The following is a 12427-nucleotide window of genomic DNA, read 5'->3' on the forward strand; positions in this document are numbered from 1 at the left end:
CAGGATTACATGTTTGTGTGTTTCAGGACCCGATTTACATCACGATAGCAAGTGTAGATACCGTTTAACACAAAACAATAGCAAACAACAACTAAAACACATAGCAATTGCACAAAATTGGACTTGATACCCACTAGGGTTTCGACACACTTAAACAACGAATTAACCATCTAAAAATCGATGAAATCATACCTAAAGTGTGGCGCTGTGATCAGCTAATGATGCTTAATAATACCTACGGTGGAAAACGTAAATGGCGAGGATCGATTTTTGAGAGAAAAATGAGTGTGGGGTGTAAATGTGAACCACTGTGTTCAACACTCCCATATTTATACTCTCGTGCTCAACCGTACGGTTGAGCACACGATTCTCCTTCCAACCGCGTGCCTCACAGTCACTCGTGTGTTTGACCTAGAAGACTATGGACAAGTCTAGAACATGGTCACCCGTACGGTTAACCTTAAACGTGTGGTAACTCGTACGGTTCACACCTTAGACGTGTGAGTGAGCCACTTTGGCAAATTCAAATTTTTACAAACTTAGGATTTTGACTCATTTGGCAATCTTATAGTTAACAAGCACCTTCAATTTAAGTCATAAATCACTAATTCATCAAGAAATGATCATTAACACTTAGGTAATCCAAACATCTTAACCAGAATGAGGTTATTACTCCAAACACTCTATTTCACAAGAGGTAAGTCCTACAGTGTAAAGTCATCTTAAGGAAACTAACTCCTTAAATCATTAAATTCCTTCAAACAATCACAAGCTCTACAAACTTCTATCTTATGGATTTGGTGGCCAGAAATATCTTGATCTCAACTAGGTTCTTTCAGATGTCATTGTGCATTCAGAGGATAATCACAAAACAAAGGAAATATAAAATCTTTATAAATTTTTTGAAATATAATGTCATGCAACTAAAAATATGCAAAGAAAAGACATTCTATCATGAAATGCAATAACATGCAAACCAAAATCTTTTTGTTGTTTTCTAGTTTTCAGTGCCAGCTATTAAACAAAAGCAAACAGATAAGCAAAGCATACAAATCCACATTCTTTTTGCGAGCAGGATGATTAACAATTTTAAAAATGGATCAGAACTGACATATTGAATAAACTTCTGTTGTTCATTCCCAATTATCCAGTCTATGTCTATTATCATGCAATTACTAATATCAATCCTCATTAAACATGAACGTATTCCTTCCGGACACGTCGACAATCATGTTGGCATTAATTACTTGAACACTAAAAAGTAGTGATTTTTGAGATCACGCTAAGTTCATTAATCCTTGACTCTTTCATCACTTATGATTGTGCATTTTTATTAGGTTGTCAATTCATTACACGTAACTTTCCGTTATCTCTATCCATGTACTTCATTCAAATTGAACATGATGATTCTCACGGCATTTTGAATAACCTGACAGCCTTTGGCTTCTACCAATGTATTGACAATCTTCATTCTAGTTGGCTTGGCTAATCTCAGAATATATTGGATTATTCAAATAGGCGCATTACTTACCGTAGGGATTGGTCTACAATTAAAGCAGACTTGCCTGATGACCAGTCGTCACACAAAATAAATCTCAAGGCCCTTAACTTCTTTATGTTCAAGTTTTCTTGGAGTATGGAATCGAAAGTTAAACTTTCACTTATATGTTATTTAGAGTATATCTAGGTAAGTATCTTTCCAACTTACAGTCTTAATGGGTATAACTCTAAATCGCAGACGACAAGAATCTTGATAGTTCAGTGTGAACGTCATAATCAAACCATTCAAGCTGCACGGGGGCGTCATACTAAGAATGATCTGAGTTCTTTATGAGCACATCATGAATCAGCATTCTTCATACTTTTAGGACCTTGTCATCTTGATACGCCAATTATTATTGACATGATTTTCTTTTGATATTTAACTTTTTCCGCATATCACTGTCTTTTGATATATTGATTTTGAACGCTATCATGAATGGATTTTCTATTTTTATGCATGAACTCATGTTTATTTGTTGTGTGCTCAGATCACTCGAAGGTGTTCTCCCTTGCTTGAACGGTCCGCAATAAAGAATCATACTTTTCAAGTTTAAGTCGAGAAGGAATACATACTTCAACATACACTAAATTTCTCTATATTTTCAGGGTTTAGTTTCGATTATTAAGTCTTAGGCTCGTGACAACGTGGTATACACCAGCCAAACAGATAGTCCTCAACCCCTTAATGATCTATTGAATGTCCCGATCATAGCTGTGAAGCTGAATTGGTAGAGCAACGTTTGAATATTGCTTGGGGACATCCAACACTAACTTTTTCTAACTATTATCAATTATGATAGGGGATACCCTTAACCGACTGCTGAGTTCCTCAACAACTATTATTTCATACAGATTCAGAGATAATTAGGTGATTACCTTCAAATGCTACAGATCGTCCATGACTTTTGAATCTTAGATGATCGTTATTCTTATTATGATTGTCTAAATCCAAGAATTCATAAGACACATCTATCAGTACATCACACAACAGATAGATATAAACGATCAAATCAGTCCTTACTAATCAAATATGTTAATTCTCAGTACAATAATTTCTTCATCTCCAACATATTAACCAAAACAAGCTCATTTTCGGAATTTTCAACTTTTTAGGATTTTCTGATGAGGCAATTTACACTTTTTAGATATTTTCTGTTGTAACATATACTCCCCCTAAAATACTAAAACATAAAATCTTTTTATCTTTTAGCATTTTAACAAAAGAAACAGAAAATAGCCATAGACTAGCATGCAAACATGAAAGAAATCATGCAAGGAAATGCAGACAGAAAGCAAAAATATGCAGTACAGATAATCGAAAACTAAAAACTATATGTCATGCACCCTACATGCAAAGTCTAAAAGTTTGATTAAACCTCACAAACGACATCCGAAATTACTTTGTCTCGATCAACAATGCCATTCATCTCTAATAGTAGCAAGAACCTAGGTTTATCAAAAGCCTTAGTGAAGAGGTCAGCCCTCTGGTCCTTAGTACTTATTCTCTTAACCTCAATTATCTTTTTCTCATGGCAATCCCTAAGAAAATGATACTTAACACCTATGTGCTTAGTCTTAGAATGTTGAATAGGATTCTTAGTAATTGCAATAGCGGCAGTATATCAATATAAAGAGGAGAGAAAGAGATTCTTAGTCCGTAATCGTGAAGTTATTGTTGTATCTTGACAACTTGCGAACAGCAACTAGCAGCAGCAATATATTCAGCTTCACATGTGGAAAGAGATTGCCAGGTCACCAGCCTTTCACCTAGAAACTGACATCCTCCTGATGTAGATTTGTTATTTATTTTGCAACCTGCATAGTCTGAATCACTGTATGCTACAAGATCAAACTTATTTTCGTCCGAATACCAGATGCCGAGATTAGGAGAATGTAACAGATAACGTAGAATTCTTTTGGCAGCTGTAAGATGAACTGTATTTGGATTAACTTGATAGCGAGAACACAGACATGTTGCGAACTTAGTATCCAGCCTAGATGCAGTAAGATACATGAGCGATCTGATGATTGCTCGATAGTATGTAGGATTAACAGGTTCACCTTCACAGTCTAATGAAATACCATGATTCACAGCTAGCAGGGTGGACACAGGACGTTCTTGAGTCATACCAAAACGTTCAAGTATATCATTCACATATTTTGCTTGGTGAAGAAAAATTCTGTTATCAGTCTGTTCGACTTCCAAGCCAAGGAAATAGTGTAAGAGACCCAATTTGCTCATTTTGAATTCGTCCTTCATAACCTGCTCAAACTCGTCAACGAGTTCCTGCTTAGTAGCACTGAAAATAATGTCATCTACATAAATCTGGACTAAGATAATATCATCATCTTTAACTTTCATGAACAGAGTACAATCTACCGTGCCCATTTGATATCCTTTTTCGATCAGATAACTTGACAAACGTCCATACCAAGCTCTTGGGGCTTGATGTTAACCATATAGGGCTCTCCGTAAATAGTAAACTTTGTCAGGATGAAGATGATCTTAAAAACCCAGTGGTTGACTGACATATACTCTCTCATTAAGCTTGCCATAAAGAAATGCACTCTTGACATCCATTTGATACACTTTGAACTTCATAATTGAGGCGAAAGTCAAGAAAATGCAAATAGCTTCTAATCTAGTAACAGGAGCAAAAACTTCATCGTAATCGAATTCAGGATCTTGCTGATAACATTTAGCAACTAATTTTGCTTTGTTACGGATAACATTGCCATCTTCGTCAAATTTGCACTTCCAAACCCACTTGAGATCAATTACTTTATCTCCATGCGGTTTGGTAACTAACTTCCAAATATCTAAACGATTGAATTGTTGAATCTCTTCTTGCATGGCCATGACCCAATCAACATGCTTCAAAGCTTCTTTTGTTGTCTTTGGCTCTAATCTAGAAATATGACATGAATACTCGTAGTATGCAGCATCAGCTGTCATATGAGTATCAACTTGACCATCAAACTGAACTTTTCTTCTTGTTCTGACACATGCATTTGGATCTCCAATAATATTCTCTCTCAGTTGAGCAGCTGTAGTTCTGGGAACTGGTTGTGCAGGAACAGGTATATCGTTATGTAGATTCGTGGTATCTCCAATATCTTTAGGATTATCAGAACTTTCACTTGAAATATCAGATCTGCAGGTATCATACACTGGATCAACATCTTGATCGGAATCTTAACCTGTCTCATTGACGGTTGGTAATGGAGTTGGAGTTGGAGTAGGTGCAGACACTTCAGGTTCATTCTGTAAATCAAACAACATTTGTAACTCTATTTCATTCTCTGTCTGATCTGGAGCGAGATTAAATGAGTCAATTAGCTTATCATAGTTATAAATCCAAGGATGACTCTTAGGAGCCCTCTCGTTTCATTGTTGAAAACTCGCTTGTTAGGAGAACTATACCCAAGAAATACTCCAGTAACCACTTTAGAATCAAACTTACTTCCTGGTTTTCTTTTCAAGATAGTACATGGTGCACCAAAAGGTTCTAGATGCTTCAGAGATAGTTTTCTCCCATGCAGTAACTCATTGCATGTTTTACCTAGTCACTTAACAGTCAGAACTCGATTCATAGTGTAATAAGCATTTGCAACAGCTTAACCCCAAAAATGAACAGGTAATGATGAATATGCCAGCATTGTTCTAGCTGTCTCGATCAATACCCTATTCTTTCTTTCAGCAACACCATTCATCTGAGGAGCGTATGCAGAACTAAACTGCATAGTGATACCCTTTTCTATACAGAAACCTGCAAGATACTGATTCTTGAATTCTGTTCCGTTGGCGCAATGAATCTTTCTCACTTTGAGATTAAAACCTGTCTCTAATCGCTTGATTAGCACTTTCAAATTCTCAAAAGTATCGGACTTCTCTTTTAAAAACATTACCCCAGAGAATCTTGAATAATCATCAGTTATGACCAGACAGTACTTACTTCCATCAATGCATTCAAAACGGATTGGACCGAAAAGATCCATATGTAACAATTCAAGTGGAGCAGAGATTAGATTGTACTTTACCAGCTTATGAGTTTTCTTGCTCTACTTACCCTTCTTACACGGAACACATGTTCCTGGAATCTGAAAAGATCGAAGATCAACACCTTCTACAAGATTATTGTGAACAGGGTGATTCATTTTCCGAAAACTTAAATGGCCCATACCTTTGTGCCATGTAATAGAATCTTGTTCAATTGCTTTAGAAACAAAAGCTTGATTATGTTCAGTAGTTGAAGTAACAACGTTCATATCTAGCGTGTATAAATCAGCTTGTCTAGGAGCCTTCATCAAAATCATTTCTGGAGGGATCACAAACTCTGGTTTCAAAATGTAGCTGAATTCGTCATCAAATGCTACTTTGAAGGATTTTTCACAGATTTGTGAAACTGACAACAAATTAGTTGCAAGCTCCTGACAATATTTCACTTTGTCGAAACTAACTTTCTCATTCTTCAACAATCCTTGAGCAGAAATGTGACCTCCTTTATCTCCAGCAAATGCAACATAACCTCCCTTAATTGGGTATACATCCGAAAGTAGAGATATCTATCCTGTCATATGTCTTGAAGCGCTGCTGTCCACTATCCAGGTGTTATTTTTAGGTACCCTGGTTCCCTGCATATCACATTAAGAGAATTAATTGATAATGGGAACCCACGCCCGGACGGTAGTTGGTTATCCATTAACACCCATAGCTTGAAACTCCATCCATTTCCCGTTTGAGTAAGGTGGAATCTCATAGTTAGAAACCATAAATTTAGACAGTTTAGACAGTTTAGAAGAAGCAATATTGATCTTCTGGTATCTCACATTCTGCTCATCTTCGGAGCGATTCATTTGGGGTCTGTTTCGAAAAAAGTATTTACGACGACTAGCTTTTTGCGAAAGTGATCGTGCCTTTAGTTCAAAGGCTCTACCTTGATCACTTGACTCGGCAACTCTTGCCTCAGTATCCTATTTAGGAACTTTACTCTTCACAGGAGAAATTGACCTATTGATGTGTTTTCACTTATAATCTCCATAGACAACATTTGTCGTATATCTTCTAGCACGAACTTCATCATGTATAGGTGAACCTGTTCTATGAGCATAAGATGATCTGTGATCATCATATGTGAGGTCAATCTTCTGTCTGGGTGATCTATACCTTCTAGGACAATTAGCAGCAATGTGTCCAAACACACCACAAGTAAAACATTGACGAAATTCTCTATGTCCTCTAAATTAAAATTGATTATTAGAGTTTGAAGAAGAGGGATCTTGTGCTCCTACAAACACATGAGAATCATTTATTCTTTCTCTAGGAACAGGTTTAGGTGTAACAGGTGGAACAACTCTATTAGTAAACTTTGGATTTTTCAAAATTCGAATTGGTTCATTAGGTGTTATCACCCTTCTTTTCTCAGATTTATCTCCTATGATGAAACATGACTAGGAACTTCGAAATCAACAAATTCAACTCACACAATGGCAGAATTAGTGAATCAAACCCTCTAGTGAATGAGAAATGCTTTTTGGGATTAATTAAGTCAAACCACAACAATGGATGTGTGATTAGATTAACACCTAGAGTTATTATTCACCTCTTGAGTGAATTGGGTTGAGAGAGAATCGGACAGGGTTACCAGATCTGAGTGATGTGTGTGTAATGAGAGGCTTAACCTAAAATGAACAACATAAACACTTATATACCACTACTGTTTTGTCAACCGCGCGAGTTCGTCCTCACTCGTACGAATGGGCTGTCTCAGCCGTACGGTTGATCACTCACTCGTGTATGTGTACACAGATTAGGTTTGTGACTCAGCTCAGTACACTCATGTGTATGAGCTTGTCATCCGTACGAGTGAGGCTTCACTTGTACGTCTGACTGAGTCTAATAAAGTCAAACTTCCTTATCGCGTTCCTGTAGTACCTGTAACCACATATAAACACAGATAGGATAATAACGAGCGATCATGGTAACCTACAAACTAAAGTACTAATCACAAACATACCGTAGATGTCTAGGGACTTATAGAAAATGCACCAACAACTCCCCCTAGGACCTAGAACATCGGTTACAATAAAGTAAACGTTCGTGAAATACATATAAGTTCAAAAGTAACATCTGTTAAACATCAATACATATCCAGATTCTCTCTCTTTCGCGTAAATACATCATCAAAAACAAAATACAAACTAGCAGTACAGTATCCGACATGACTCAGTTGGCATGAGCTTGGTTCGAGCTTTGAGCATCACCTTCTCTGTTGAGGTAGGCATGGTAGACATCGATTACACGCTGATATCTCATAGCTTCCTCTTTTCTATCATCTCTGAAAGTAATGTAATGGTGGTGAAGTGTCTCCACATCAAATCTCGACAAGTTCCTCAGCCACATAGGATCCAAAATCCTCACATTGTTGAACTATATGCTTCCATCATCTTTCTCAATCGCAGACAGGATCATTGCTTCCTCCAACAATTCATCATAGAACCACCATCTGAAGTTTTTACAAATATCCTTGGGTAAGGGCATCAACGGAGATTGTTTCATGTACTTAGCTGGACGGAACTTAACAACACGAACAGGTCCACCTTTCGAATATAACTTTGTTGGATGCATGGAAAACCTGGCGGCTGTTGATTTGAAGATATCCCATTTCCCTGTTTTGTACTCAAATCTGAGTTTTCTTTGAAACCACTTAGAAATGTCACTATCCTCAGCGTTCAACATCTTCAGCGTCGCAAGTTACATAATCTCAAAGTAAGGTAGAGTCTTGAAGTGACTAGGACGTGCTATATAATCTACTCCTCCTTCCCCCTTGATAGCAAAATAATTGATCTCCTTAAAGTAACCCCAGCTCAATATTTTAACCTTGGCATACTTCTTGGTTCTTTTTCCTTTTTCATAGAAACTGACAAACTTTGGCTCGAGCTCTGGCTTATTCATCTGATCAGGGTTAACAACGTTATGTTTCCACCAACTCTGATGACTCTCGTCTTCTTTAACGTTTCTATTCACCTTAACCCTATCACATTCAAACCATTTCTTAATCTCATTCCATCCCTCGGCCTTAGCTTGATCGGCTCGGAGTTTCTTCTTCTTCAGCTCAGTCTCATTTCTTTCTCTCTCAACGAGCAGTTTCTCATGTCGGATTCTCTTATTTCTTTCCATCAAACATCAACTTCTTTCACTTGCTTCTTGTATACCTTCCTCGCCTTTTCTAAATCAATTAAATTCTTCCTTTTCACTTCACTACTCAATTTAAAAAAGTCACTTAAAGTGTTGAGTGACGGATTTGAGTATGGCTTAATAGAAGGCATAACAATCTCAACTTCTTCTTTTTCATCATTCTCAGATTCTGTCAACAATTCATCCTCGGACTCAATTATCACATCTTCTTTCACATTTCCTTTACCGACAAAATCTTTACTCTTTGCATCTTCAAACAAATTATCAAAATCACTTAAGTCGATATTTTGGATTGATTCGGGAGGGACACTAGCAGCTGGCTCTTCTTGTGGAGCCTTGTTTTTAGCTTCAACTATCTCTGCATTCTCTGTATCATTTTCACTATCGTATGCTAGAGCAGCAAGCAGTTCCATTGGGAAATCACTTGGTGGAACGTCCCCCTTTTCTGCATCATAAAAAACGTTTGAATAATTCATATAATATTTAGCAATAAAGACCTCACCATATTCATTAAAACTTCGAATATGTATCACTAACGGGTATCTAAAAGAGGGTCCTCCAGTGCCAGCGTCTTCATCATCTTTTTCGTCGTCACCACCCAAATTAGAGGAATATTCTTCTCCTCCATCCATTATCAACCTGGTTTTACCAGAGGTAAGTTTTTTGATCTTATCATTCATCTCCTTCAACTTCAACTTGTTTTCACTCTTAATAGCCACAATCTGTTTCTTCAACTTCTCTGTCTTTCCCTTCTAATGATTACACGACTCCACAACCTTTTGTTATCTTCCACTAGCAACTCAATCTTTGCTTCACTAGCCTTCTTCTCTTTAACGGCTTGATTTTCAAGATTATCAATTTTTGTGATTAACGACAACAGAAGATTTTGTTGTGTCTTGAATTCGGACAAGGTAACCTGAGGTGTTGTAACAGCAGCCCTTGGTGAGGTAACAACTGCTCTAGCATCCTTCATGAAATCGGAAGGTTGTCTTTGAGCTTGTTGCCTTGAACCTCCATGTGATGATCTCCGAGGTCAGTCATTATGGTGTTTAGTTCTCCTCTCTTTCTTCTTGGGTTGCTCGGAAGTCATTGCTTCTTTGTCTTTTCTCTTCCTTTGAATCAAACTAACATCCTCTTCAGTTGCTTCATCATCATCACCATCATTATCATCATTATCATCATCATTATTTCCTCCTTTTTCTTCACCAGCCACTCTTTGTTTATCATCTTCACCTTCTTCGTCATTAGTAACTTCATAGTTTGAATCAGAATCCTCATTTCTCCACACATTACCAGGTGGACATCTATAATCCTCCTTGATTAGATGGAAAACAAGCTTTCTTTTGAAATCAGGTTTCAGATCCTCATTTCGTGTTTGTTCCATTCTCTGAAAAGTTATTACATTCATTGGATGTAGAGAAATAATATCATGTTCAAGCTTTAGTAGATCTGGTATCGTTGATAATCAACTGAAGAAAATGAGCGTAGATAAGATACTTTTCTGTGGAACTGAAGTGATTAGCTTTGAACTAGTAGAAAAGAAATCCTGATAAATCATATGGAGCCTTTAGGACGAGTGCAAAAAACATACTCTACACTCTCTCATTCAGCTTATCAAAACCAGCTTTTCATCTACTTAAGCTGTGTATCAACATGTGAGCAAGATATCGATACTGTGGAGGCAGAAGTGTCTTCATCAGTTTTGAATTACCAACAAGGTAACCAGAGTATCCACATCTTTTAAAGCATCCGTGGATTCTTTCTCGATTAATCATCATGTGGAGTAGTGTTCATCATTGAAACCTAAAATCCTCCTAATCACATTATTGGAAACTGTAATCTCATGCCCTTGAACTTTACTAACCAACTTAGTCCCATCCTCAGACAGATCAAGTGCCGTATTCCTCCAAAATTCCCTTTGGTGGCTGTAATATGCTGTGCATGGAGTTGAGATAGCAGTATGGATCCTTGATCGCTTAAGAAACTCGACAATCTCTTCAAAATGGCTTCATTTCTCAACAGTAGTATCGTAGAGAGTGACTTGATTGTTGAGCTTGACCATTTCCAGGATAATCTCTAGTTGAGCAGGTGGGATAACAGGATTGACCTGAGGGTTCTGTGCTTGCTCCCCTTGAGCTTCTTGGTTAACAACTGGGACATTAACTTGTTGTTCAGCCATTGTTGATATCTTAACAAACTAATACATCAACAGAGAAGTTAGGAATATAAACCACATATCATAAATCATCAAAGCATTTGCAACAAAGTGTCATAAACTTGTTAAACAGGACAAATCGTGCGAGTGATACAGCCACACGTACGTCTGAGAGCTCAGTCGTGCGAGTAACATAGTCACTCGTGTCACTGTTGACACGTTTGAGCAATAAAAAGGTTTCAGACAGGGTACACGGTTGAGGCTATATGTACACGCGAGTGAGTCAACCGTGTGGTGACTCGTGCAGTTAAGCACACGTGTCAGCTCAGACAAACGAGTGAGCATCCAAATAAACACTAAGTGATATCAAACGAGTGGGCTAGATGTTCACACGGTTAAGCCTTGACCGCGTACTGACTCGTGCGAGTCATGTCCCACGCGTGCAAGTGAAGTCACTCGTGCATGTCTGATGAAACCGATATTAAATGCAATTTTTAAATCAACAAGATTACATGTTTGTGCATTTTAGGGGTCGATTTACATCACGATAGTAGCATTAGGTATTGTTTAACACAAAATAATATCAAACATCAACTAAAACACACTTCAATTTCATAAAATTTGACTTATAAACCTCTAGGGTTTCGACACATTCAAACAACGAATTAACCAACAAAACATCAACGAAATTGTACCTAGTGAGTGGCACTGAGATCGGCTTTCAATGCTTAACAAAACCTACGGTGGAAAACTTGATTGGTGAAGATCAAATTTGAGAGCAAAAGTGGGTGTGGGTGAGAAAGTGTGAGCTACTGTGCTCGGCAACCCATATTTATACTCTCGTGCTCAACCGTAAGGTTTAGCACACGGTTCACCTTCCAATCGCGCGCCTCACAGTCACTCGTGCGTGTGACTCGGAAGTCTTTGGACAAGTCAAGAACAGGGTCATCCGTACAGTTAACCTCAAACGTGTGGTAACTCGTACAGTTCATACTTCAAACGTGCGAGTGAGCCACTTAGGAAATTTCAAATTTTCACAAACTTAGGATTTCGACGCATTTGGCAATCTTAGAGCTAACTAGAACCTTCAGTTTGAGTCGTAAATCACTAATCCATCAAGAAATGATCATTAACACTTAGGCAGTCTAAACTTCTTAACCATAACATGGTTATTACTCTAAACATTCTATTTCACAGAGTAAGTCCTACAGTGTAATGTTATCTTAAGATCACTAACACCTTACATCATTAAAGTCCTTCAAACAATCACAAGCTCTACAACCTTCTATCTTATGGATTTGGTGGCCAAAAATATCTTGATCTTAACAAGGTTCTTTCAGATATCATTGTGCTTTCAGAGGATAATCAGAAAACAAGTGAAAGATAAAATATTTATAAATTTTCTGAAATGTAATGTCATGCAACTAAATATATGCAAAGGAAAGACATTCTATCATGAAATGCAATAACATGCAGAACCAAAATCTTTTTGTTGTTTTATAGCTTTCAATGCAAACTAATCTAACAAATAA

Source organism: Rutidosis leptorrhynchoides, chromosome 4 (assembly GCF_046630445.1).
Source record: "Rutidosis leptorrhynchoides isolate AG116_Rl617_1_P2 chromosome 4, CSIRO_AGI_Rlap_v1, whole genome shotgun sequence".
NCBI lineage: Eukaryota > Viridiplantae > Streptophyta > Magnoliopsida > Asterales > Asteraceae > Rutidosis > Rutidosis leptorrhynchoides.